This window comes from Anomaloglossus baeobatrachus, chromosome 6, assembly GCF_048569485.1.
Source record: "Anomaloglossus baeobatrachus isolate aAnoBae1 chromosome 6, aAnoBae1.hap1, whole genome shotgun sequence".
In the NCBI taxonomy this organism is placed as follows: Eukaryota; Metazoa; Chordata; class Amphibia; order Anura; family Aromobatidae; genus Anomaloglossus; species Anomaloglossus baeobatrachus.
The window spans coordinates 132,301,857-132,329,409 of record NC_134358.1 but is presented as its reverse complement, the minus strand read 5'-3'; the positions used below and the strand labels follow the sequence as shown (position 1 = coordinate 132,329,409).

Genomic DNA, 27,553 nt, shown 5'->3' with positions numbered 1-27,553 from the left:
ACCGTACTAGTATTTGTATTAAATTGTCACAATTGGTCAAGTCTTTGTTCCTTTGAAGTTCACAGTTCCCATTTGGAGGTAGGCGGGGGATCTTGTCATCTTTTATCTCTGGGGCTCATTAAACTGATGGTCATTTGACACCCATTGAAGCACATGGTTGAAATGTAATCCTCGGGAAAAGCAAAGAATTCGGCAAGGGGAATAATTGTGTAGCCTAGCTATGCACCCGCAGAGATGGCATATTGCTCACTACTGCACTAAAAAATAATTTTGTTTTATTTTAGGTTTGTTTTTAGATATTATTTGGGGTAATGTTTCTACTTTTATTTTTTTTGTCGCCTTGAGAAATATTGAAAGGTGACCTTTTAATTGGAAAAAAACTCATTTAGGTTGGGGCACCTTACAGATGTTCAGCCAATTTTTGACTTTTTGAAACCATTGTATCCATTCACTAAACATATGCATGTCCCCCAGAAAGAAGAAAGCTTGTATGATTGAAATTTTGGACCAGTGTCATGGCTGAGTCACTGGCTCAAACTGTGCACCGCAGCACTGAAGCTGGTTAGATTCGACGCTAACAGTTCTCCCCTGACATCTGGTCCGCCTCAGAGCAGCGCTTACACGCTCTACTGTAAAGACTTTGTAAACCCTGCACATATTCAGCCACTGCTGATTGAATGCAGTGGTGGCTGGTAACCTAGGCAATGAACAGTAAACAATAACATTTTTACGCTTTACTCAATTTCTTAAAACTGCAAGGTTTTAATACTTAATAAAAAGTAAATTGCAAAGTTGCTCATTTTGATACAGTTTGCAATTTGATATAAAGGGAGTCTGACCGCATGGTTTTTGCTATGTAATCTGAAGCCAGCATGCTGCAAGGGTTAACACAGAGAATTCAGGGAAGCCTGTGTTGTCAAGGTCTGATCTGTTGTTGATTTGCTATGTTTGTTTAAGCAGCCTGACCCTTTTCATTGCTTGGACTACAATGTCACTGGCACAGAAGTCCGACAAGCCCCCTCCTCTGGTTGTCACCTCACTGTCTATGTACAATCTCTATGAAGAAATTGCAGCACACTCTTATAGAATGCAAAAGTGATATTTAATGGATTAATAACACTATATGTCCAATTTGAACAGGCAAACCGCGACTTAGCTGTGACGTTTCGACCCAATGTGGTCTTAATCATACAGTCTGTTTAAAGAAAAACAAAACCTAAATTTATAATATGTACAAAAAACATAATATAGTGACACAATATATAAATGTTTAGATACTGTATATACAGTATAAATGTCCACGGGATAGGATGAATGATGACCAGGACAATGTAAAGCTCCCTCTAAACGTGAATCCGTATCATACGTACAAAAAACAGCATCTTCAAGGGAGAAATATAGCAGAAAGAAAAAATAAATACAGTATATACGAGGAAAAAAAAATGGAAAGAGGGCGAAACGCATAGAAAGGAGGCAGGGATTGGAGGGAAAAGCGGAACGAATAACTAACACCACCTCAGATGAAGGCTGGAAATGACTGTAATAATGGGTTATAGAAATAAATAGTGATATATACCTGTCGTATGTGTGTTAAATGTCTTACTTTTCTTAGGAGAGTTGCTCCGGGTGATGGACAGCTGCAATACTTGACAAGTAGTATTTGGAATACAATGGTAATTTGTGAAAGTTTACGATATTCTGATGCAGATTAGGAAACAAAAAGCATGAACCTGCTTTTGCTCTTCGCAGCTCCTGCTTATTTTACTCCACAGTTTGGTAATAGGCCGACTATGTTAGTATCACTTCAGAAACATTAAAATGACAATGTATATGGTAAAATGTGTTTTCACAAATGCAGTTGTCGCAGCTGACAGGTAATTCCCCTCATGTCTGCACTGCACCTATTTTATTTGTCAGCGATCTAGTAGGATATATCAGATGTGACATGGTGCATGCTGACCAGGCACTCAGACGGTCAATAGCTGCAGATGAATCCTTAGATGAGATGGCGTGGCTCGAAATGGAAATGAAGCACCAGCATTTAAAGGGGATATCTGTCCCTCAATCTCTCCTTCCAGCTCTCCTCTCTATAATATACATATATATATATATATATATATATATATATATATATATATATATATATATATATATATATATATTATACTTAACATGCCAAAGAATGAATCGTCAGATGTTGCTAATGACCGGCCTTGTTCTTCATCGGCACACAGTAGGTAGTCTTTTCCTGCCAGCGATACCGAGTCTTCCGCTGACGTCACATCGACAGATCGGCACCTTTTTTCACTTTGCACTGTTAATGGGGCGTGCCTGCTGACATCATGCTGATTGCATGAATGTTGCTCATGGTTGAAATGTTCTACTATGGCCTGCCATGTCTCCAGAGTTTTCTCACATTGGCCACATTTGGGACTTCATTAATCGGCAGTTACACTGGGAACCTAATGACTTGCTCCTAAGTGCGTAGAGTGCAACAGAACGTTCCTCAGACTAGCATTAATAACCTCATTGATCACAGCCAAAGCTGTAAGTGCATGTATACTCGTACCAGTACTTGATTCGATGCTAAATAAGTCAAGAGTTTTACATTTTGTTTCAGTTTTGTTCATCTTTTACATATCTGTGAGGCATCCTTCTCACATCTGTGCAAAACACGAACGTTTTTTTTTATGGTCCGTGGTGAAGGTGCATATGTATGTGTGTGTTCCGTGTGCTAGCCATGTGATAGCACTTGGACAGCATGAGCGTGTATACTTGCCTGTCTCCAGCGCTGCTGTTGCTTTTGGGTCCTCACAGCATGCAGTGACTATGTATGAGCTCAATGAGCACCACCCGGTAGTATGTAACAGCAGAGGCAGAGACTGCAGCGCTGGAGACAGGTAAGTATAAGAATTATTTATTATGTGGCCTGTGTTTTCTCCGGTACGTGTTATGCGGATTAGTGTGTGGTCCATGTGACACCAGTGCTGCCAGTAGAAAACGGACATGTCGCCTTGTGGAGCACATGGACACGCGTGTCCACCACATGGACACACAGTACTTGTGAAAGCACAGATATGTGACTAAAGGGTACTTTACATGCTGCGACATCGCTAGCGATCTCGTTAGCGATGTGAAATTCTAGATCACTAGCGATGTCGCAGCATGTAAAGTACCCTTTAGAGCATTGATTTTAAAGGGTCTACGTGTATCTGCGTCTCAGTATGTGTGAAAGCGGATGTCACCAGAGACACGGATGTGTGACGGAGGCCTAACATGGCTATCGATATTGTGATTTCCAAAACTTCACAACTTTCTTGGTGTCACAATTTCAATGTTGAGTATTATAGCTACTTTATTTTAACCATCCACATAACAGATCATTACAATCACTGTTTTTTGTGTGTTTTGTTGCCTTCTGACTTTATTTACTAATTATCATGTTACAAACATTCTCCATATTAACAGAAACAAATGCCTGTGCTTTACTGCTCAGGTTTGCTATTTCTGCGATCCTATTAAATGAGACTTCTGAAATTCCACGATCCCCCTATTATAATTGGTTCGCTTCGTGGTACATGTCCTAATACATCTACAGTGATACTGTGATTAGTAACTGCAATGGAAGCAATTCAGGAAGATGATGCGGGGAAATGTATGGTAACTTTATTATTCTGCTAGATCTTATCTCTTCTGCCTTGCTCTAAAGTGAATGGACACAACGCGTATATGTTGATTCGACTCCTATTAAGTCAATGCTTAGGTGATACTAAAGGTATGTCATGACTGCATTTATCTACAAAATGGGTAATAAATGATTGGTGGTGCGTCCCCCTATATTGGGGCTCTGAGAGCGGTATTCTGTATGTGTCCCCATCACTCCCATTGACAGTGACGAGATCAGCATTCACTTATAGGCACTTCTGCTGCATTCACACAAGGGACTGTGGATTCCTGTTCTAATGATCAGTGAGGGGCTCAGGAATACCCCTTTTAAAATGAAGGTCACATCATTGCTTAAGGCCATGTTCACACAATTTTGTGAGGTTTTTTTTGCAGAGATTTTAAATATAGCTATTTTTATCATGTTTTCAGAAATATATTGTGTAAACTCAACTGACATGGTGGTTCTTGTGCTTTCGGTACATGAGCCTCTGAGTGCTGGGGGTCGTGCACCCCTGCGTTATTGACAGTTTGGACCAGCTGCATCATCTCATCGCTGGACCAAACTGGGGGCTCCTGATGCTACTATATAATGAAGGCTTGGCTCTGCCCGTCACAGGAGCGCGGTGGCTCTGCCCGTCACAGGAGCACGGTGGCTCTGCCCATCACAGGAGCACGGTGGCTCTGCCGTCACAGGAGCGCGGTGGCTCTGCCGGGATCAGGAGCGCGGTGGCTCTGCCGGGATCAGGAGCGCGGTGGCTCTGCCGGGATCAGGAGCGCGGTGGCTCTGCCGGGATCAGGAGCGCGGTGGCTCTGCCCGTCACAGGAGCACGGTGGCTCTGCCCGTCACAGGAGCACGGTGGCTCTGCCCGTCACAGGAGCACGGTGGCTCTGCCGTCACAGGAGCGCGGTGGCTCTGCCGGGATCAGGAGCGCAATGGCTCTGCCGGGATCAGGAGCGCGGTGGCTCTGCCGGGATCATGAGCGTGGTGGCTCTGCCGGGATCAGGAGCGCGGTGGCTCTGCCGGGATTAGGAGTGCACAATGCCGTCCATTGATCCCAAACCACTTCATTGCCATGATTTACAAGCTTAGGCTGAGTTCACATTTCCAGTAATCGTCCATTAGAACGAAATCAGCAACAATCTGTTGACAAAAACTTGTGCAGATGCGACTCTCTTGTCCGTTTTTACAACATTAATTCAGCTGGGTCCATTTTATTTGGAAGCAAATCCTGATTCCAGCAAAAGTGAATGCGAATCCTGAAGTATAGCCAACACAATGAGTTTTTTTCTCTTTGCAGATTTTGGTGCAGAAAATAATCTGCAGCATGTCAACTCTTTCAGCGTTTCTGCCTGCTTTTTCACCATTGATTTCAATTTAAAAAAAAAAGCATGCAAAAAAGCATGTTTGTGCTGCCCTTAGCCTGCCAAGAGATGCAGAAATAGTGCAGAAATCTCTGCAGCCAAATACTCAACATGTGCACATAGCCTCACTGTGTAACACTACTGCATCCAGTCATACAATAGTCGAGATAAATGGAATGCAGCTATATTTACATAATGAATTAGGCTATGTTCGCACGTTGCGTTTTTTACCGCGTTTCTGCAGCGTTTTTGGCAGCAGCGTTTTTGCGCAAAAACGCATGCGTTTTTTATTTCAAGCAAAGTCTATGGGAAAAGCAGAAATCCTGTCTGCACTTTGCTTTTTGTTCAGCAGCGTTTAATTTGCATATTTGTGGTCAAAAACCATGCTGAAAAAGAAGCAGCATGTCCGTTGTTTTTGCCATTTCTGCAGCGTTTCCTTAACATTGGAGTCAATGAGAAATGGCAAAAAGCAACCAAAATCACAATTCCTGCGTTTTTCATGCTTTTTACCTGCTTTTCAACTGCGTTTTTGGCTCCAAAAACGCATGCTTTTCTGGCCAAAAATTAATGGGTTCTAATGTTCCTTTACACACACACAATAACCGAAAATTTAAATGTAAAAAATTGATAAACTTTAGCTATTTTTCTGTTAAAATGTGCATAACCACTATTATTACATTAAAAATGATAATTTCCCATATAATTTTATTAAAAGTTAATTTTATACTTTTTTTCTCTTTTTTCATTATTTTTGACTAATTCAACTTTATTTCTCAGTGTCTTGATCTCAAAAACGCATCTGCAGAAACGCAGGTGAAAACGCAGGTAAAAAGCGCTAAAAACGCACTAAAAACGCGGTAAAAACGCATGCGTTTTTAGCGCTAAAAAATTGCCAAAAGCCATTTGGTCAAAAACCAAGGGAAGGAAAACGTGCAGAATAAACTGCAGGTACACCGACGCAACGTGCGGACATAGCCTTACACTTTTCAGGATGAAAAATGAGCAGTTACATTTAGCTTACCTTTATTATATTGTTAAATTTCATTGAAGCTTTTTGCTAAATCTTTCTTTAGAATTTGAAATGATCTATTTCAGTGTCACACAATGCCGTCTTAACCTGTCCTGCTCCCTCCCCTCAGCATGCATACTTTACATGCCGAGAGTATAATAGCGGTCACACAATTCCACCATATGCACATACAGTGGTAGGAGCCTCACCTGCGCCGGTCAGTAACCGCATACGTTCACAGGCAGATATTTACTCACTGTGCTCCTATCCTTTAATACAAGATTAGGGGAACATGCCATGGCCTTGCTCATAAACTCCAGAAGGTAGACGCGGCCTTTATTGGAAATGATCGACTTCTTTGCACAGGAACAGTAAAGTAAAATACTGAGACCTTACGTGGATAGCAGTGGAGGTTGGAGAGGCCGAGTCAAGGTTTGGAAGTTGATTTTGACCAGACTTTGCCCGTGTTGGATTCATCAATTTTAATGAAGCTCTATAATGGATGGATTCAATTCAATTCCTGAATTTTACCATCTCAATGTGACCAGTTCAGTTCAATGAATTATGTAAAACCAACTCTACACCCATTAAAGGGGTTGTCCACCACTTGCATATCTATAACCTGTTCTTGCTAGGAAGGAGAAATAGTGCAATGGGTTTTTATCCGAGAGAAAAATAAATATACGGTTGATGATTATATGTGCTTACTTCGGTGGAAAAAATAGCATATGATCACTGCTGCAGATCCACAGATACAAAGAGCCGATCAGTAGGAGAGAGGGATGATTAGTGGTCAGTCTGCACTGCTGGTCAATAATGATGTTGTGCGTTATTCAAAAAAACGCGTATTGAGTCAACGCGTTTCGAAGCTAACGCTTTTCCTCATCAGGCATTTGTGGTTTTTCATTTTCCTAATGAAACAAGGCAGCTTCGAAACGCGTTGAATGAAACAATGTCTAACACACAGCATCATTATTGACTGGATTAGCCACTCCTATAACTTATCCTTGCAATAGGTCATAAATATCAAATTGGTGAGGGGCCATTATTTCATACCCATTTCCATCAGTTTGCTGTTTACACCTCTGGTCATGACTAGAGATGAGCGAACCCAAGGTTTGGTGTTCGTACCAAACAAATTTTGAGTGCTTACGTAGGCAAAGCACTCACGCCAGCATTGCTGTGCTTAGATACGCTCGGTGCTCAGCCACTGCGAGCCGCTTGCAGTACTTGAACAGCTCACACTGGGGGTAACAACAGCATGATCGGATGTAGTGTGCACCAAAAGAAATAAAATATGGGAAAAACCTGCCCCCGGAAGTGATCTGTTTATGGCTAGCTGCATGTAGGCCGAGACACGAAATTTCCTATTAGGGACTTTCATTGGGGTTGAGGTCAAGTCGAGTCGCAAACCAAACTTTAGGTAAAGTCCAGATGAAATTGCCGAACCGAACTTCCACGGGTCCACTCATCTTTAGTCATGACCATAAACCGTGTAAAGAAGCAGAACACCACCGCACTGCCAAATGATTTAGTAGCTGCTGCCAGGTGCTGCCGATCAGCTCTCATCAGGTCCTGTCCATATGACTGCTTCTGGTTGTCTGTTGTGTTTAAGACTATGTGCCCACGCTGCGGAAAATGCGTGGATTTTGCCGCGGATTTCTCACGGAAAAGCCGCGGATTTCCCGAAAATCTGCAGCACAGCTACTCCCCAGCCATTTCTATGGCATTTTGGAAATGCTGTGTCCACGCTGCAGATTTTTCCGCAGCGGAAATCGTGCGGATTTTCGTCCGGAAAAATCTGCAACATGTCAATTATTGTTGCGGATTTTCATCCGGATTTTGGCTTTAAAATTGGGGGGAAAGAAAAAAATCTGCGGTAAATCCGCACCTTTTGAAAAGGTGCGGATTTTGATGCAGAAAAATCCGCAGCTACATTCTCCCGTGGACACATAGCCTAAGGAACAGCGTAAGTGATCTATTGATCAGTTGTCTGCATAAAGCAAAACTGCGTTAATTATTATTGGGTCCACTAGGGTCTATTTTGGGTTGTTTTTGTTTTATTTTTATTTTTAGATTGAAAGAAAAACTCCTACATGCTGGACATTTTTTACATTCTAGAAAGTAACGTAGTCACTAAAGAAACTTCATAATAATCGCAGCCCCACAGCTTCTATTGCCACAACTGGGGCAATGAATGGTTCACTTACTTTGCCTGTTCTTAACATATAACAGACATTGTTTCAGTGACTAACCAAGCAGATAGACTACCGTACATGGCAGCGATACTGATCATCGTCATCACACTATTTGCACTGGCCATGGCTAGGGCTGGAAACATTTGATCGGTGGGGATGCCTGGTGTCAGACCCCCACCAATCTGATACTGATGACCACTATCCTTAGGGGTACTTTGCACACTACGACATCGCAAGCCGATGCTTGCAATGCCGAGTGCGATAGTCCCCACCCCCGTCGCACATACGATATTGTGTTTATAGCTGCCGTAGCGAACATTATCGCTACGGCAGCTTCACATGCACTTACCTGCCCTGTGACGTCGCTCTGGCCGGCGAACCGCCTCCTTACTAAGGGGGCGGATCGTGCGGCGTCACAACGACGTCACACGGCAGGCGGCCAATAGAAGCGGATGGGCGGAGATAAGCAGGACGTAAACATCCCGCCCACCTCCTTCCTTCCGCATAGCCGGCGTGAGCTGCAGGACGCATGTAGAAGTTCCTCGCTCCTGCGGCTTCACACACAGCGATGTGTGCTGCCGCAGGAACGAAGAACAACATCGTAACATCGGTCCTTCCGAAATTATGAAAATGACCGACGCTACACCGATGATACGATTTCGACGCTTTTGTGCTCGTTAATCGTATCAAAAACTATTTACACACCCCGATATCGACAGCGACACCGGATGTGCGTCACTTTCAATTTGACCCCACCGACATCGCACCTGCGATGTCGTAGTGTGGAAAGTACCCCTTAGACCAGGGGTCTCAAACACGCGGCCCCCGGGCCGCATGCGGCCCGCCAGTCTGATTTATGCGGCCCGCAGACACAGTGCAGAACACCTGATATTTTCCCTCCACTGCCTCCAGTCTTTTAGCGGTCGCCAGCCGCACTTTAACATTGCAGCCGCGGCCGGCCGCACTTCCGCATTGGAGAAGCCGCCAGGGAGAAGCAATCAAAGCCGGAGTTGTCAGGGTGAAGCAATCGACGGCGGCATTCAACTCGAGCTCAGCAGCGCGACCTGAGCAGCGCTGACGTCAGCTGCTTTGTCGGCGGGTGCAGCGGAAGGAACAAGAGCATAGGGCACGTTAGAACGTTTGTGGTGTCTGTGTGTGTGTGTGTGTGTGTGTGTGTGTGTGTGTATGATGATGGCTGTGTGTGTGTGTGTGTGTTTGTGTATGATGATGGCTGTGTGTGTGTGTGTGTGTGTGTTGATGATGGCTGTGTGATGATGATGGCTGTGTGTGTGTGATGATGATGGCTGTGTGATGATGATGGCTGTGTGTGTGATGATGGCTGCGTGTGTGTGTATGAAGATGATGGCTGTGTGTGTGATGATGATGGCTGTGTGTGTGTGTGATGATGATGTGTGTGTGTATGATGATGGCTGTGTGTGTGTGTGTGTGTGTGTGTGTGTGTGTGTGGATGATGATGATGATGATGGCTGTGTGTGTTGATGGTGAAGATGGCTGTATGTGTGTGGATGATGATGATGATGGCTGTGTGTTGATGATGATGAGGATGATGATGATAGAGGTGGTGGCTGTGTGTGACTGATATTGATGGTGGCTGTGTGCGACTGATCATGATGATGGCGGTGGTGGCTGTGTATGACTGATCATGATGATGTCGGTGGTGGCTGTGTGTGACTGATGATGATGATGGCGGTGGTGGCTGTGTGGGACTGATGATGATGACGGCGGTGGTGGCTGTGTGGGACTGATGATGATGATGGTGGTGGCTGTGTGCGACTGATGATGCTAATGGCGGTGGTGGCTGTGTGCGACTGATGATGATGATGGCGGTGGTGGCTGTGTGCGACTGATGATGATGATGGCGGTGGTGGCTGTGTGTGACTGATGATGATGATGGCGGTAGTTGCTGTTTGTGACTGATGATGGCGGTGGTGGCTGTGTGCGTCTGATGATGATGATGGCGGTGGTGGCTGTGTGTGACTGATGATGGCGGTGGTGGCTATGTGTGACTGATGGTGGTGGTGGTGGCTGTTTGTGACTGATGATGGTGGTGGTGGTGGCTGTGTGCGACTGATGATGATGATGATGATGATGATGGCGGTAGTGGCTGTGTGTGACTGATGATGATGATGGCGGTGGTAGTGGCTGTTTGTGACTGATGATGATGGTGATGGTGGCTGTGTGCGACTGATGATGATGATGGTGATGGTGGCTGTGTGCGACTGATGATGATGATGATGATGGTGATGGTGGCTGTGTGTGACTGATGATGATGATGGCGGTTGTGGCTGTTTGTGACTGATGATGGTGATGGTGGCTGTGTGCGACTGATGATGATGATGGCGGTGGTGGCTGTGTGTGACTGATGATGGCGGTGGTGGCTGTGTGTGACTGATGATGGTGGTGGTGACTGTTTGTGACTGATGATGGTGGTGGTGACTGTGTGCAACTGATAATAATGGCGGTGGTGGCTGTGTGTGACTGATGATGATTGTGGTGGTGGCTGTTTGTGAGTGACGACGATGATGATGATGACGACGATGGCTGTGTATGATGATGATGATGATTGCCGTGTGTGTTTGTATGATGATGATGGTGGCTGTGTGTGTATGATGATAAAAATGATTTTGATGGTGACTGGAAGACCGGAAAATGTTACTTTCAGTCTCAGCCTTCTTGTCGGTCTGGACAGACGCTCATCTGTTCAGAGCGATGAAGCTGAGCTGACATTGACTTTGGACTACGTCAGAGGGAAGCTTTTTTTTTCTAAAAAATATGGAGTCCCTAAATGTGTTTTTTGTTTCATTTCTAATAAAAAGATTTTTCTCTGTGTTGTGTTTTTTTACTGTTTACTAAAAATTCATGGTGGTCACATCTAATTTGACATGACACCATGAATTTCGGGTTTACTACCAGCTGAGAATACAAAGCTGGTATTAACCCCATTATTACCCAGCGTGCCACTGCCACCAGGGACGCTGGAAGAGCCAGGTAAAGCACCTGGAAATAGCGCTGTGATGAATGCGCCATTTCCAGGGGCGGTTGTGGGCTGTGGGGGGCCCACAATGCTTGGGCCTTACCACGCTGAGAATCCCAGCCCTCAGCTGTCTGGTTTTACCTGGCTGGTGATCAAAATATGGCGGGAGCCCACGCATTTTTTTTTCCCATTATTTAATTAAAAAAACAATTGGGCTCCCTATATTTTGATTGCCAGCTAAGGTAAAGCCAGGCAGCTGGGGGTGGCAGCCCGTACCTGTCCGCTTTATCTGCTCTGAGAATCAAAAATACTGCGTAGCGCTATGTAATTTTTTTAATGCTGTGACAGAGAATGAGTGTTTGTGCTTGGCTGTTGGAATAACCTGGAATCTGCTTATACATTTTGATGCTGATGCCAATCACAGATGCCCACTCTCTTTGACAAATAAATAATATAAAAAAATGACAATTCGCTTCACGGTATTTTTGATTCTCAGCGCATACTAATGTAGCATTGTTATAATAGTTGAAATAATTGATTAGCAATTATATTGTATTGTATTAAATTTGAAAGGAATGCGGCCCTCTGCCTTAAATTTTTTTTATGTGCGGCCCACTTACTCTGACGAGTTTGAGACCCCTGCCTTAGACGATAGACGAGGTAAATGTTATAATGCTGGTAAAAACCCATAATGGCTGCCATTTTATTGGTTTGCTGCCATAACCACCATTTTTTAATTATTTGGAGGGATGGGGGGAGGCTGAGGGGTACACTCCTTCCTTGTAACATTATCTGGACTGAATATCCTTACTGTAGAGTTTCTGATTTTGACTTTACTTGCATATAATAGATGAGCAATGTGCTTTTAAACTAAGAGGATTTTCTATGGCTCAGATAGTAACACAGCGTCAGCAAATGCTTAGTACTGACATTAAGTCATGCTGTAACCAAAATACACTGAGAAGTGCAGGAATTTCAGGGGCTTTTACTTAAAAACAACTTTTACTGTCATGCATTGATATCTGCTGCGGCCTCACTATGTGAGTTGGATGCCAAAGGACGCCATTCCCGTGTACAAAATATATTCAGTCAGTGCTAAAACCCTTCATTGGAGGTTTAATCCAAGGACATGGCAGCCTCCCTGGAGATTTACAGTTTAGATTTCACCTTCAGCTCAGGAAAGTCTCCTTTACATTCATAAGAGATATAGGAGAGCGGAGGACTGTAGAATAAAGAAGTGATGTAATAGCAATGCAATGTCCTATACATGCCTAAGGCACAGTTCACACTGTAGCCAATGTAATTTATTGTTGATGTACCAGTTATAACTTCTGTCCTCCCTGAAGCAGCACAATGAGACTGCAGCGAAACCTACCTGTCCAATATGGCAGTCTAATATTAGATTGTGACATTGACCTACATGCTCATAAATAGAGGATTTTGAAAAAGACTTGATGGAACTCTGCTCATACATTGGGAGAGTTTTGTGGTCCATAAACATTAGCTAAATGTCACCAGAACCCACCAAAATGTTTTGTGCACTGAGAATCTAATAGGCATAGGGCGTCCTCTCGATCTCCTAATGCCCAATGTCATGGGAAATGAAGATCGGGTGTGCCGATTATCACCTTGACAAGTCCGGTTGCTCTTACCGGAGATTGGCAAGTGCAAGGGGCGTCCTTCCTCTTCTACCCAAGCATGCATAATCTAACATATAAAGCTGAGTGTATGTGTGTATGTCCGCTAAAGGAATCCACACCGTCGCATTTACAATAGCGAAATTTTTCACAGACACTCCATGTGACTCAGGGAACGTCATAGCTTATGTTTTGGGTGGGAAAATTTAACCCCGCGCTTTACAGTCACTCTACAAAAATCCTGCATCCATTAAAATGAATGGGAGCTGCAGGCTATAAATAGCAACTGTCAGTGGTTGCTATAGGAACAAAATAAACTGTAAAGCGGGCTTTACACACAGCGATATCGCTACTGATGTCGCTGATGAAAGCACCCGCCCCCGTCAGTTGTGCGTCACGGGAAAATCGCTGCCCGTGGCGCACAACATCGCTTACACCCGCCACACATACTTACCTGCCTAGTGACGTCGCTGTGGCCGGGGAACCGCCTCTTGTCTAAGGGGGCAGTTCGTTCGGCGTCACTAAGCGGCCGCTCAATAGAAGCGGAGGGACGGAGATGAGCGGGCCGAACATCCCGCCCACCTCTTTCCTTCCTCATTGCGGGCGGCCGCAGGTACGGTGATGTTCCTCGTTCCTGCGGTATCACACGTAGCGGTGTGTGCTGCCGCAGGAACGACGAACAACCTGCGTCCTGCAACAGCAACGATAATCAGGATAGAGACGACGTGTCAATGATTAGGTAAGTAATTTTGATCGTGAACGGTCGTTCCTGCGTTTCACACGCAACGACGTCGCTAACGAGGTTGGATGTGCGTCACGAATTCCGTGACCCCAACAACATCTCGTTAGCGATGTCGTTGCATGTAAAGCCCGCTTTAGTATAAGAAGCTTGTGTGAGGTAATAAGATGTCGGTGGAGAGACAGACTGGCAAAGAGACAGACGGGCAAAGAGACAGACACAGAGAGAGAGAGACACAGACAGACAGGCACAGAGAGAGAGACACACACAGACAGGCACAGAAAGAGAGAGGCACAGACAGAGAGGCACAGACAGATGCAGAGAGAGAGAGAGGCACAGACAGATACAGACAGAGAGAGGCACAGACAGATACAGACAGATACAGGCACAGACAGATACAAACAGAGAGAGGCACAGACAGATACAGACAGAGAGAGAGAGAGGCACAGACAGATACAGACAGAGACACAGACACACAGCGACACACAGACAGAGACTGGGAAAGAGACAGTTACTATCCCAGGCAATGCCTGGGTACTACAGCTAGTATAGATAGTCCCATCAATCATGTACTATATCTCTGTGGCCAGCTTTAGTTTTCTGCCTAAAGCCTGCAGAATTGTGAGTTAAGCTCCTGCCTACTATAGAAGCTATAACTCCATTAGAAAGGGAGAAATATCACATTGAATAGTTCTATATGGAAATATAGACTTTGTTTTGGCAGATGTCAGGTTAATATATATATGGGCACAGACAGATACAGAGAGAGAGAGGCACAGACAGATACAGAGAGAGAGAGGCAGAGACAGATACAGAGAGAGAGACGCACAGACAGATACAGAGAGAGAGAGACACAGACAGAGAGAGAGAGGCACAGACAGATACAGAGAGAGAGAGACACACAGACAGATACAGAGAGAGACACAGAGAGAGAGAGAGAGAGGCACAGACAGACAGAGAGAGAGAGGCACAGACAGACACAGAGAGAGAGAGAGAGGCACAGACAGACACAGAGAGAGAGAGGCACAGACAGATACAGTGAGAGAGAGAGGCACAGACAGAGAGAGAGACACACAGACAGATACAGAGAGAGACACACAGACAGATACAGAGAGAGAGAGAGAGAGAGGCACAGACAGACACAGAGAGAGAGAGAGGCACAGACAGACACAGAGAGAGAGAGAGGCACAGACAGATACACAGTGAGAGAGAGAGGCACAGACAGATACACAGCGAGAGAGAGAGAGAGAGGCACAGACAGATACACAGAGAGAGAGAGAGGCACAGACAGATACACAGAGAGAGAGAGAGGCACAGACAGATACACAGAGAGAGAGAGAGAGAGAGAGGTACAGACAGATACACAGAGAGAGAGAGAGGCACAGAGAGAGAGAGAGGTACAGACAGATACACAGAGAGAGAGAGGCACAGACAGATACACAGAGAGAGAGAGAGGCACAGACAGATACACAGAGAGAGAGAGAGAGGCACAGACAGATACACAGAGAGAGAGAGAGAGAGAGAGAGGTACAGACAGATACAGAGATAGAAACAGACACACAGCGACACACAGACAGAGACTGGGAGAGAGACAGACAGTTACTATCCCAGGCAATGCCTGGGTACTACAGCTAGTATAGATAGTCCCATCAATCATGTACTATATCTCTATGGCCAGCTTTAGTTTTCTGCCTAAAGCCTGCAGAATTGTGAGTTCAGCTCCTGCCTACTATAGAAGCTATAACTCCATTAGAAAGGGAGAAATATCACATTGAATAGTTCTATATGGAAATATAGACTTTGTTTTGGCAGATGTCAGGTTAGTATATATATATACTAAGAAATAAGTCAAGAGTAAGGAATTACTAATCAGTTTTATGAATGGATGAATAGTCAACAACTCACTGCTAGAAATGAGCGGTCCCGTTGAAGTGCCGAACCTCAAAGTTTAGTTCTTGACCTGAACTTCATTGGAAGTCACTGATTGGGCAGTTCAGGTCTCCACCCACATACAGTACACCCAGCCATAAACAGATCACTTCCGGGGGGAGGAAGGGCAGGTATTTTTTTTTTTTTTTTCTCCATGTTTGGTGCACACTACATCTGATAACACTGTTGTTGCCCCAGTGCAAGCCATTCAAACACTTCAAGCGGCTCACACTGGGCTGAGCACTAAGTGTACCCGAGCACGGCGATGCTCGATAGAGTGGTTTCCATACGTAAAGCAGCAGAACTCTGATCTCGGACACTGATTTTTTTTTTTTTTTTTTTTTTTGCAGCGTCCGAACACCAAACTTTACACCAACCCCCCCCCCTCCCCCCTGCGCACACACCCAGTTGCCAACTTGACTTTTTTTTTTTTTTCTGCACAGCTCATTAAAAAGTCACAGACATGTTTTTTATAGATACAATGGAAAACGATAATCAATCAGTGGTCTATTTATACAGCCCATAATTCTCATCAGTAGAAATCTGCTACATTCACTGTAAAATGATAATTATTGTAAATAATAAATCTGTAGGTTTCTTCAGCTTCAAAAAAAATCATGAACTCCTCAAATGTTTTTTAGAAGGGGCAAAAAAGTACCGTACCCTATTTTAACGGACTGTCCAGGAATTTCTGCACAGTTGACAACCCTGACCACATTCCTTATACTCCATAGGACGTTGCACATGGACATCTACAAATCCTGACTGGTGACCGGTCCTTACAGCTTTACTGGTTTACCCTTATATATTATAAAGATGACTGGACCATGCAATATGGATTGTAAGCTCTTGTGAGCAAGACCCTCACTCCGCTCCTTTGAACTGTGGAATTGTTATGCTATGTGTGCACACTGCAGTTTTGTTTCTTCAGCAAAAAACACACCCTCCGGCCAAAAAAATGTATAAAAAAAGCTTGCGTTTTTGACTTGTTTCAGTGCATTTTTGCAAAGGCGTTTTTTTCACTATATTCAATGGAAAAACTCAAAGAATTGACATGCTGCTTTTTTCTGCAATCAAAACTAGTACGCAAGTGACTTCTGTGCCACTTAAAGGAAGAAAGTCAAACTGCATTTCTTGTATTCTCCGGGCCTTAAATGTATGCAGTGAAAGAAGGGTAGGAAGTGACAAGTGCGGCCTTGCCTGGTCTAATCCACTTCTTGACAAATTACAGATATTTTCGGAGCTTCATCCTCTGGAATTTACATTTTACCTGCAGGAAATAGTGAGGTATTTTCAGCACACTGTAGCTCTGGGTTCGGCATTCATGCATGTGTCATCTGTGACCTGAGGCAGGTTTTTTTATCCACTTTTTTTAGCAAGAGCAGAAGAGTTCACCTGAAAAAACTAGTTGATTCAAGAATTTAGGAAATAAAAATCCACAACAGCCTGATCAACTCTTAAGGCCCTGTCACACACAGAGATAAATCTGCGGCAGATCTGTGGTTGCAGTGAAATTGTGGACAATCAGTGCCAGGTTTGTGGCTGTGTACAAATGGAACAATATGTCCATGATTTCACTGCAACCACAGATCTGCCAAAGATTTCTCTCTGTGTGTGACGGGGCCTTTAGAATACCGATGATTACGGATGATCTCTACAGGGGAGCGTTAGTATTATTATCCAAAGTGGCAACATAACTCGGAAATGTTAAATATTCCTATCACCAGTTGTGTAACTAGAGTTTGATGGGCCCTGGTGCAAAGTTTGGACCTGGGCCCCCCTCTACGTACACTGATACTTGGGGTACGGGATAATAACACTGACACTCTGGGTTCAGGATAATGATGCTGACACTTGGCTCTTACCCACAGCAACCAGGTTTTCCATGATCTGAAATCCCTCTATCAACACCCTGCTTTCCTATGTTCTGATATCCATCTTGTCCTCTGCACCCAGCTTTCCCATGCTCTGCTATACATCTTTACCTCAGCACCCAGCTTTCCCATATCAGAGCATTGGGAAGCTGGGTGCTGAAGGAAAGAGCCTTTTTCCCTCAGTACAAAACATTCCCATCCCATTCTTGTATCCTTGTCCCCCCTCGTATATAGTTCTCCAAATACTATAATGCCCCCCACATAGCCTTTCATATAGTATAAAGGGTCTTACATAACCCTTCATATATTAGAATGCACCTCCATAGTCCCCCATGTATTATAATGAATTTCCCATAGTTCTCCATGTATTATAATTCACCCCATAGTTCTCCATATATTATAATTCACCACATAGTGCTCCATGTTTTATAGTGCACCCCCATAGTCCATGTATAAGGTAGCCTTCATAGTCCTCCATATATTAGAATGTAGCTCCCCTAGTCCTATATGTATTATAATAAAGCTTCATATTGTATTATGCAGTCCCATACTCCTCCATGTATATTGCACCGCTATAGTCCATGTATAAGATGTCCTTCATGTTTTTTATGCAGCCCCATAGACCTCCATGTATCATGCAGCCAGCCCCCCGAGGCCTCCATGTTTCATGCAGCCAGCCCCCCGAGGCCTCCATGTTTCATGCAGCCAGCCCCCCGAGGCCTCCATGTTTCATGCAGCCAGCCCCCCGAGGCCTCCATGTATCATGCAGCCAGCCCCCCGAGGCCTCCATGTATCATGCAGCCAGCCCCCCCAGGCCTCCATGTATCATGCAGCCAGCCCCCCCAGGCCTCCATGCATCATGCAGCCAGCCCCACCAGGCCTCCATGTATCATGCAGCTAGCCCCCCCCCAGGCCTCCATGTATCATGCAGCCAGCCCCCCCCCCAGGCCTCTATGAATCATGCAGCACCTCATGCCACTGGCCACCATGTACTAACTGATTTATAAAAATAAAAAAATAAACAAGTACTCGCCTCTCCTCCTTCCACCACTGCTTTGTCCTCACTTCTCCTTGTTTCACCGCTGCTCGTTCTTACCTCTGTCCTTGTTCCCCCGCTGCTCCGGTCAGCGTCCTCCTGTCCTGCGCTCTGTGCTCTCAGCACAGCAGTCCCACAGGAGTGAAGTCACCGCGCAGGCACGGGGGAGAATGATGATGCATGGAGTGGCTCCGGCTGATCGATGCAATATCATTGCAATGTGCAATGACAGGGGATGGGAACCCGGTGCCGCCGCCGCTGACACCAGTTCATATAGCGGCCGCGTGGTCTGTGACAGAACAGCGCAGCTCACTCCTCTCTCTCTCAGAAAGGAGCTGGCTCCTGATCTGCAGGGCAGCCGCTGGCTCCTAACTTCTTGGGCCTGGTCGCAATGTTGACCCCAGCAACCGTGGTAGCTACACTCCTGCCTATCACTCTCCTAACCAGCAGTAAGATATAAAAAGTGAGTAAACTATGCCATAAACCTCCAAGAAAATAAAACTGCTGAAATTCTTAATAAATTTCGAATATGACTACTTGGAGCTACGTTTTGTGCAGCGACCCTGCGTGTTATGGACAGCATTGCCTTATGACTGCCATGGGATGAGTCTTCACTATGAGAGCATTGCTGCATGTTGTAATTGGACAACAGACATCAGACTAGGAAGATCCCTTTAAGGCACACATGTTAAACTCTGGCCTGCTGGCAGACTTTATTTGAACTACAATGCCAGGCACCCATTATTCTGTATGAAGGTTTATGTGGGGCCCATTATTCTGTATGGAGGGCTAGGTGGGGCCCATTATTCTGTATGGAGGGCTAGGTGGGGCCCATTATTCTGTATGGAGGGCTAGGTGGGGCCCATTATTCTTTATGGAGGGCTAGGTGGGGTCTATTATTCTGTATGGAGGGCTAGGTGGGGCCCAGTATTCTGTATGGAGGGCTAGGTGGGGCCCAATATTCTGTATGGAGGGCTAGGTGGGGCCCAGTATTCTGTATGGAGGGCTAGGTGGGGCCCAGTATTCTGTATGGAGGGCTAGGTGGGGCCCAGTATTCTGTATGGAGGGCTAGGTGGGGCCCAGTATTCTGTATGGAGGGCTAGGTGGGGCCCAGTATTCTGTATGGAGGGCTAGGTGGGGCCTAGTATTCTGTATGGAGGGCTAGGTGGGGCCCAGTATTCTGTATGGAGGGCTAGGTGGGGCCCAGTATTCTGTATGGAGGGCTAGGTGGGGCCCAGTATTCTGTATGGAGGGCTAGGTGGGGCCCAGTATTCTGTATGGAGGGCTAGGTGGGGCCCAGTATTCTGTATGGAGGGCTAGGTGCGGCCCAGTATTCTGTATGGAGAGCTAGGTTGGCCCACGACTTACCAAGTTCTTAACTTTGTCCCTCTTTGTATTTGAGTTTGACATCCATGCTTTAATAGGTTTTTATTTTTTTTTATTTTTTTTTATTAATATTTGTATGTACATTTCATTATTATTTGCAACAACATTTTGCTGCTAAAGTATGTGCTGTTTTTCTTGGGTTTTTTTTGCTGACCCTTTGGTTTATGTTACTGTGAATGGTTAGTTTGCAGTATTATGTCGAAAACAAGAACTTCTGTATTTGATGAAATCTCACCTCATCTCCTGTAAACGGTCCCTGGTTAAACTACGTTTCTAAATCTACTTTCCCACATTTAGAAGTTAAGAGGGTTGCTCATATTTCTTTTTATTTATTTTTTCTACTCTTCTCTCTGGGTAATTGACGAGGGGCCTAATCACTCAGAATTGCTTAATAGGGAATGTAACCATGGTTTTTCTAAACCAGACAACATAAAAAAAGGAAGTGATGTGACATGTTGGTCACCACCACTTGTCACAGAATATTCGTTCCTCTTCTGTACTCTTGACAGATGTCTTGAGCTTAAGGATGACACACTTTGCCATGGCTAAAACTGAAGCAGCACAAAATGCATCTTGATCGGTAAAGTATGGGTTTCGGGGGGAGGTGGTAAGCCATCAAATACTTTATACCTTTTTTCAGTGTTGTAAATTTGCTGAAATTTCAGGTAAGCGCATTGAAACACTCTTACCCTGGAATAGAGCCTGCTTTTAAAACTCAGCCAGGTTTTTAATCGGATAGAATATTCCCTTGATGGTTTTAATCTGTGCTTTAAGATCTGAGTATAGAATGGAAATCCAGATTTTAAACTGATCTCCAAAGGCTCTTTTGCATCCAAAGATAGCATGTAATAGCGAGTAACTTAAGCTAATAACTGCCAGAATCATTGGCCGGTCAGTAAATTTAACCTTTGTTGTCTGAAGCATGCATTTTTCTTTTAAGGTTGGGTTCACACATTAAAGGCCGCTTTACATGCTACGATTTATCTGACGATCTCATGAGCGACATGACACGCCCAGATCGTAGTTAGGATTTGCCGAGATCACACATAGGTTGTTTATTAACAGTCGCATGTAACGATCGCACAAGCGACGCAAAATCGTTCAGCGATATATTGTTTGACCAAGGCGGTCGTGTGGATGTTGTTTGTCATTTGCAGGGTGTCAAACGTACCAATATGTCTGCTGCGTTCCAAACGATGAACAATATTTTGAAAGTGAACGACGTGTCAACAATCAACGATTTTCAACCTATTTGCAATCGTTCGGAGTCGCTCGTAGGTGTCACACGCAACAACGTCGCTAACGACAACATATCGTCAGATAAATCGTAGCGTGTAACGCCGCCTTAACTTTCCTGCATCTTTTAAAAACACCAAGTTTTCCAAATGGGGTTTTTGCTGCTTTTTCAGATTTTAGTTTCAGCTAATTGTCAGGATATTCTCAATTGTTGTGAAATATATATGTATACCATCACAAATTTAGATTGAATAACTAACAATTCCCTAATTTAAAAGTTATGGAATTGAAGAAGGAGGATCATAAGCTTGAATATGAGGGAAATCATAGGAGTTCTACGTTTTTCTGCTACCTTACCATTTATTGCTACTTTATGAATTCTCTGTTTGGGACTTAAAGGGGACCATCCACCAGAATTTTCATATATAAACTTAAGCCGGTGCTATACTGGTGCTATCATGCGGATTCTAAACATACGTTTAGTTGTAAGATCGGATGTATACTTTCTGAAATACAGGCAAGTAAAGTTTGGGAAATGCACGGTTATTTGATGAGAGGTGTAACGGAATATCTAATAGGGGGATCACGTTTTGCTAGTTATTCCCGCCCCTATATGCCTGCCTGTCCTCCCTGCCATTGTCTCTGTTATTGCAGGAGAAGGAAAGACAAGCAGGCAGACTGGGGCCTTTATTTCAGAAAGCCTACATCTGATATCACAACTAAAGGTATGTTTAGAATCAGTATGATATCGCCAGTATAGCACTGGCTTTAGTTTATATCTGAAAATCCTGGTGGCTGGTCCTCTTTAAGGTCTCAAGTTCCAAACAGAGATGAGTTACAATATTTGGTACCTGGTTCCAGCCTCTGGTCCAGTCTTCTTGCAGTTGGACTTAGCTTCTGCAGCCGGTATCCTCAGCCTAGCATCTTAATACTTTTGACAATTCTGGGCTTAAGGAAGACCAGAGGCCCCTTGAAGATGCCAGACAATGGGTTCCTTCCATAGAAGTGAAGGCTGGCTGTCACAGAGGACCAGACCTGTGGTCAGAACTGGGTAATTGCTCAATTCTAGTCCCAATGCAGAGTTTTTAAGCCTTTGTTATACCGTATGTGTCCTAGCGGGTAGCCTTCAGAAGATTATAGAGGAAATTGTGGAATCCTCAGAGGTTGCTTCTGTTGCCGACTTATTCCTTCCAGTTGCAAACCATTCCAGAAATGCGCTGTCATGGTGCACTCCCAAGTTGGCTCAGTTGTAGGGGCACTGTTGTAGGCTGCGATAGTGTTAGTGGTCTTGTTTTGTTTTTTTTTAACTGGTGGGATGGCTGACTTGTTTTGAATCGCTGTTGCACTTCAAAAATTGATCAACCTCGTTATAAAATACAGTACATCACCAACTTATGTCCATCTTATGCTATGTCCATGGTAATTTCTGCCGACCGCGCTTTAGGATACAACTGTCGATATCATGGAGAAAAAAGAATGTAGCAATAATCTAATAAACCCACACATTTGTATGGTTATACTGTAGCTGTATTTAGTTACATGATACAATTTTTGTTTTACAATGTAGTGCAGAAGTTGGTCATAAATTGCCTCTTTTGGGTGGAAGCACAGCTCTGGTCCATTGCCTCTTCACTATTTGTGTAGAGGAGAAATTGGCCTGAGAGTTAGGAGTTCTTTGCAGAACTACAGTACATCAAAGGAAGTATATTTGGTGGCTTGATTGAGTCATGACTATTAGAGTGGATGGTGACAACTAACAATTCATTAGCGTTTGCATCTTGACACAAATAGCCTTATAATAACGCCATAATGACGTATGTCCTTAAGTCACTACTCTCGTAGCAATCTACATTGGATTCCAACCTTCCAGTATCTCAGTCATTGGTACGACGGCTGCTGTAGTGGATTGTGTAACAATTTGTCAGTCTACCGTAGAAATACTCTGTTGTGATACGATACTTTTATAGAAAACTGTTTTTATTACCTAAACCTCATCTTGACTAACAACGCTGTTCTTATTTTATCTTTTGATTTGATATCTACAGTTAAGACCGGGCAATGACTTTTTCAATGACGGTCTTTTTTTGGCAGTAAACGCAAAAGTACAGTGATATTTGAGCCGTAACACCTATTTTATGTGGTTTTAGAATTACATATATTTTGTGCTGGCTTAGCTCTTAGGAGAAACGACTGTTCAGCTTTTAAAGGATGATCTCAGATGTACAGTACGAAGGAGTGCAGATTGCTTGATTTTTTTTTTTTTTGTTTTTTATCTTTCTTGCTGAAATTTTGGAGCTTTTTGGGATTTAAAAATGTATGGTCTGAATTAAAGACTAAAGCTTTATCTTCCAAATTTCTTGATACTAGCAGAATTCTCCAAAATCAAATCCACACTGAACTACTGGTTAACACAGTACCGCATTTATAAGAGCCTCTTTTAACTCTGCAGGAAGCACGCAAGACCGATATTAAGATAATCTTGCACACACTCTTCTTTGATGAATATTTGCAGATATGAAAGCCTTACTTATTAGGAATATTTTTTTTTCCAGATCTGTAATGCCTTGAACATCAAACGAAGCTGGGGCAACATAGTGGGAAGCTTCATAAAGACCCAAACTCTGCATATCCAAAAAGTGAGTAACGATTCCTAATTACTTGCCATTCAAAACTTGTAGCATTAACATTTATATACTACGTGATGTGGCAGAAATTATATAATGATACTTCCAACAAGCTCTGCTTTAAACACAGTGTTTCACAGTGGTGTTGTCGCGGGCGGGGATGACGCCGCCGCTGCGCTCGCTAACGCTCGGGTCCGGCGCTGCTGTGGCTGCTGCTGCTCGGTGGCTCGAGCGGTGGGCCGGATCCGGGGACTCGAGCGGTGCTCCTCGCCCGTGAGTGAAAGGGGTGGTTGGTTTGGGGGATTTAGTCCATGACGCCACCCACGGGTTGTGGTGAAGGTAGGCACCACCGCTGCTGGTGACGGGGATCCCGGGAGCGATGGTATGGAGCAGCTGGGATGTTGTTTTCCCCCTCCGTGGGTAGGGGTCGGTGGTCCCGGGGCCCAGTGGTGTGATGGGGAGGCAGGGTTGGTGAGGTGCAGGGTTGCAGGGACAGTGCGGCGTGGTGCCGAATGGCACGGGTGTACTCACTCAGTAAGAGATGCACAAAGTCCTCGGTAAACCAAATGGCTGGATGGACGGGTCCCGCAGCCGGCTGCAGTGTCTCTCCCCGGACAGGTGATGGCGGCTGTCTTTCCCTGCACCTTTTGTGTACTTGTTTGACTACGGTGGAGCCCCAACGGTAGTCCACTCCCCGGTGTATGGATGCCGGAGGAGCCCATTTGCCCGCAGGCGCTGGCCCTTGGGTCTCTAGCCTTAGGCGGTAGCTGTATACCCTCACGCTGTGGGCGGTTGCCTTCTATCGGGTCTTTGGCTGTTGGGAAACCCCTGGGGTTCCTGTCACACTCGGATTTGACTGTTGACGGCGACTCCAAGCCTAGTCGGGGTCCGATGGCCCTGCCTGTGTGTGCTGGCTTCACTTCGCTCCCCGGTCGGTACCGGCGGTCCTACGGTTCCGCGTTGATTCACCACTCCTGCAGACGGCGACCACCGTCTGCCAACCTTGTTGTCAGTGCTCGGGCCCCAAACCCAGACACTCTTCACTTCAACCTCCTCCACTGCTCTCCAACTTTTAACTGACACTTTTCCCGCCTCCAGGCCTGTGAACTCCTCGGTGGGTGGGGCCAACTGCTTGGCTCCGCCCCACCTGGTGTGGACATCAGACCCTAGAGGGAGGCAACAAGGGTTTTGTGTTTGGCTAATGTTACTGTCTAGTGGGGGTGGGGGTGTGTGAGTGTTATCTGTGATGACCTGGCTAGTCCAGAGCGCCACAGTGTAACTAGAGTTCGACGGGCCCCGGTGCAAAGTTTGGACCTGGCCCCTCCCCCCGACACTGAGTACTGGATAATTATGCCGACACTCGGGGTATGGGATAATGACGCTGACACTTGGCTCTTTCCCTCAGCACCCATGTTTTCAATGATCTGAAATCCCTCTTTCTATCAGCACCCAGCTTTCCTATCATCTGATATCCATCTTGTCCTCAGCATCCAGCTTCCCCATGCTCTGCTCTACATCTTTCCATCAGCATGCAGCTTTCCCATGCTCTGATATACAGCTTTCCCTCAGCACCCAGCTTTACCATGATATCAGAGCATGAGAAAGCTGGGTGCTGAGGGAAGATGTATAGCAGAGCATAGGAAAGCTGCGTGCTGAGGGAAAAGAGCCTCTTTTCATCAGCACAACGCTTTCCCATCCTTGTATCTTTGATCATCCTCATATAAAGCTCTCCAAATACTATAATGGCCCCCACATAACCTTCCATATATTAGAATGCACCACATAATCCTCCATGTATAAGGTAGCCCTCCAATTATTATGATGCACCTCCCATAGTCATCCATGTATTATAATTTACCCCATAGTTCTTAATATAGTATACTGCACCCCTTAATGTTCCATATATTATACAGCACCCCATAGGTCTCCATATATTATAATGCACCCCCATAATCCATGTATAATATAACACCATTAGTCATCCATATTGCATTGTGCAGCCCCAGAGTCCATATTGCATTGTACAGCCCCAGAGTCCATATTGCATTGTACAGCCCCAGAGTCCATATTGCATTGTGCAGCCCCCATACCGTTTAATGCACCCCCATAGGCCTCTGGCCACGTGTACTCACTAATTATAAAAATAAACAAGTCCTCACCTCTCCTCGCTCCCCTGCTGCTCTGGTCAGTGTCCTGCGTCTCAGTACAGCAGTCTTTCAATAGTGATGTCACCGCGCCCTGCTGCACTGAGACGACAAATGCAGGTACAGTGGCAAGAATGATGGCGGATGGAGCAGAAAGGTCCCCTCTATTCCTAATCAGTGCTGTGTTTGAAGACTGTCGAGGGCCTGCAGGCAAGGGGGGTCCTGGTGCCGACTCTGGCACTGGGCCTCCTTGACTCATGGGCTCCATTGCTGCCTCATGGTCTCCTGTTACAGCACAGATCCTCTATCATAGAGAGGTGCCAGTTGGTTCTCTGCAGGGTGAGCGCCAGGTCCCTAACCCTTTTGGGCTCGGTCGCAGTGGTAATCACTGCGACCGTGGACATTACACCCCTGGTTTTATACCGGTATTAGACATTTGCTGCCTTATTGTTAGTGATTGTGTTTTTATGTGACCTGCAAAGCCGGTGTTGCATTATCAAATGCACGTGTTTGTTTGGGGTTTATTTGTTTGTTTTTTTTAGAGTGGGGTCTTTGCTGTGGGTTTTTCAGTTTTTTGTTTATTTTGCTACTTTCCCTGTGATAGCTTTTGTGAAACCTTTTCTGTTAAGTTCCCCACAGAGTAAGGCCCACAATCGCTTTCTCTCCTCACTCCTCCATACAGAGGAACTTTTGGCTTGGCTGAGCATTTCTGTGCTTTCTCGGAGAATCCTGTCGCAGTGGCTTATTTACCCTTCAAACTAAAGAATTTGAGAATTTATACAATTGAATTCTAATCGCCCAATTGTTATGTCCCCCAACAGATATTATGGTGAGGGGACAATTGGGAGTCCCCCATGTGAAATCTGTTGGTTCAAGTGACATCATCTACTTTAACATTGATGGCCTTAGGATAGATCATCAACGTTTGATTTTCTGGGGTCCGACACCCAACACCTCTGCCAATCAGCTCTTCTCCATGCCAACAGCGGCATCCACAAATGCTTACATCTAGAGCTTACCCTTCTTCTGATAGTGACTGCAGCTATTCAAATCAATAGGAGGTGAATGTGCAGTACTCTGTCTTCGCCGCTATCAGAAGACGGGGCAGCTCTGGACCTGAGCATTTCCGACTGCCACCGCCGGCACCGAAAACAGCTAATTGGCGGGTGTGCCAGACATCAGACCCCGGCCGATCAGACATTGATGACCTATACGAAGGATGGGCCATCCATTTTAAAGTAGTGGATAACCTCTTTAAGTACGGTGTATGGAAGCCTTTGCAGTTGGGATTTTTAGCAGCCAGAAAAATCTTGTGATCAGCTAATTGTTGTGGAACAAAAAGGTATTGTGCAAATAGAGCAGCAAGTGTCATACACAGTCATCTTTGGCAACCTGAGTCAGTGTATGGCTGTTTTTGTACTGTAACCATAAAATTAATATATTAATGTCACCATAACGACCTCTAAAAGAAATGTGGATGCCTACTTTAATTACTATGCAACTTGATTTGCTCATTCAACCATTGGACTGAGCTCATTGATTATTTCCAATAACACAACCAAAACATCAAGGTATGATCAGATTTGGCAATTCAGTGCCTGCAATCTCTTAATGAAACATTGATTTAGTTTATTTTTTTCTCCAGTAAATAGAATATGAAATATTGTATGTATTTTATTTTTCTCTTTCTTTTCTTTTCATTCTACATTAAAATTAAT

The 27,553-nt window shown here is 44.8% G+C and overlaps 1 protein-coding gene across 2 annotated transcripts in view; it reads left to right on the top strand.

Moving 5' to 3' along the window:
* Positions 1 to 27,553, top strand: part of FAM110B (family with sequence similarity 110 member B) — a 199,616-nt gene that overhangs the window by 129,797 nt on the left and 42,266 nt on the right. For both annotated transcript variants that reach the window (XM_075316337.1, XM_075316338.1), the window contains one exon: positions 23,620 to 23,703. The gene's annotated coding sequence lies outside the window, so the exon portion shown is untranslated. The remainder of the gene's footprint in view (positions 1 to 23,619; positions 23,704 to 27,553) is intronic.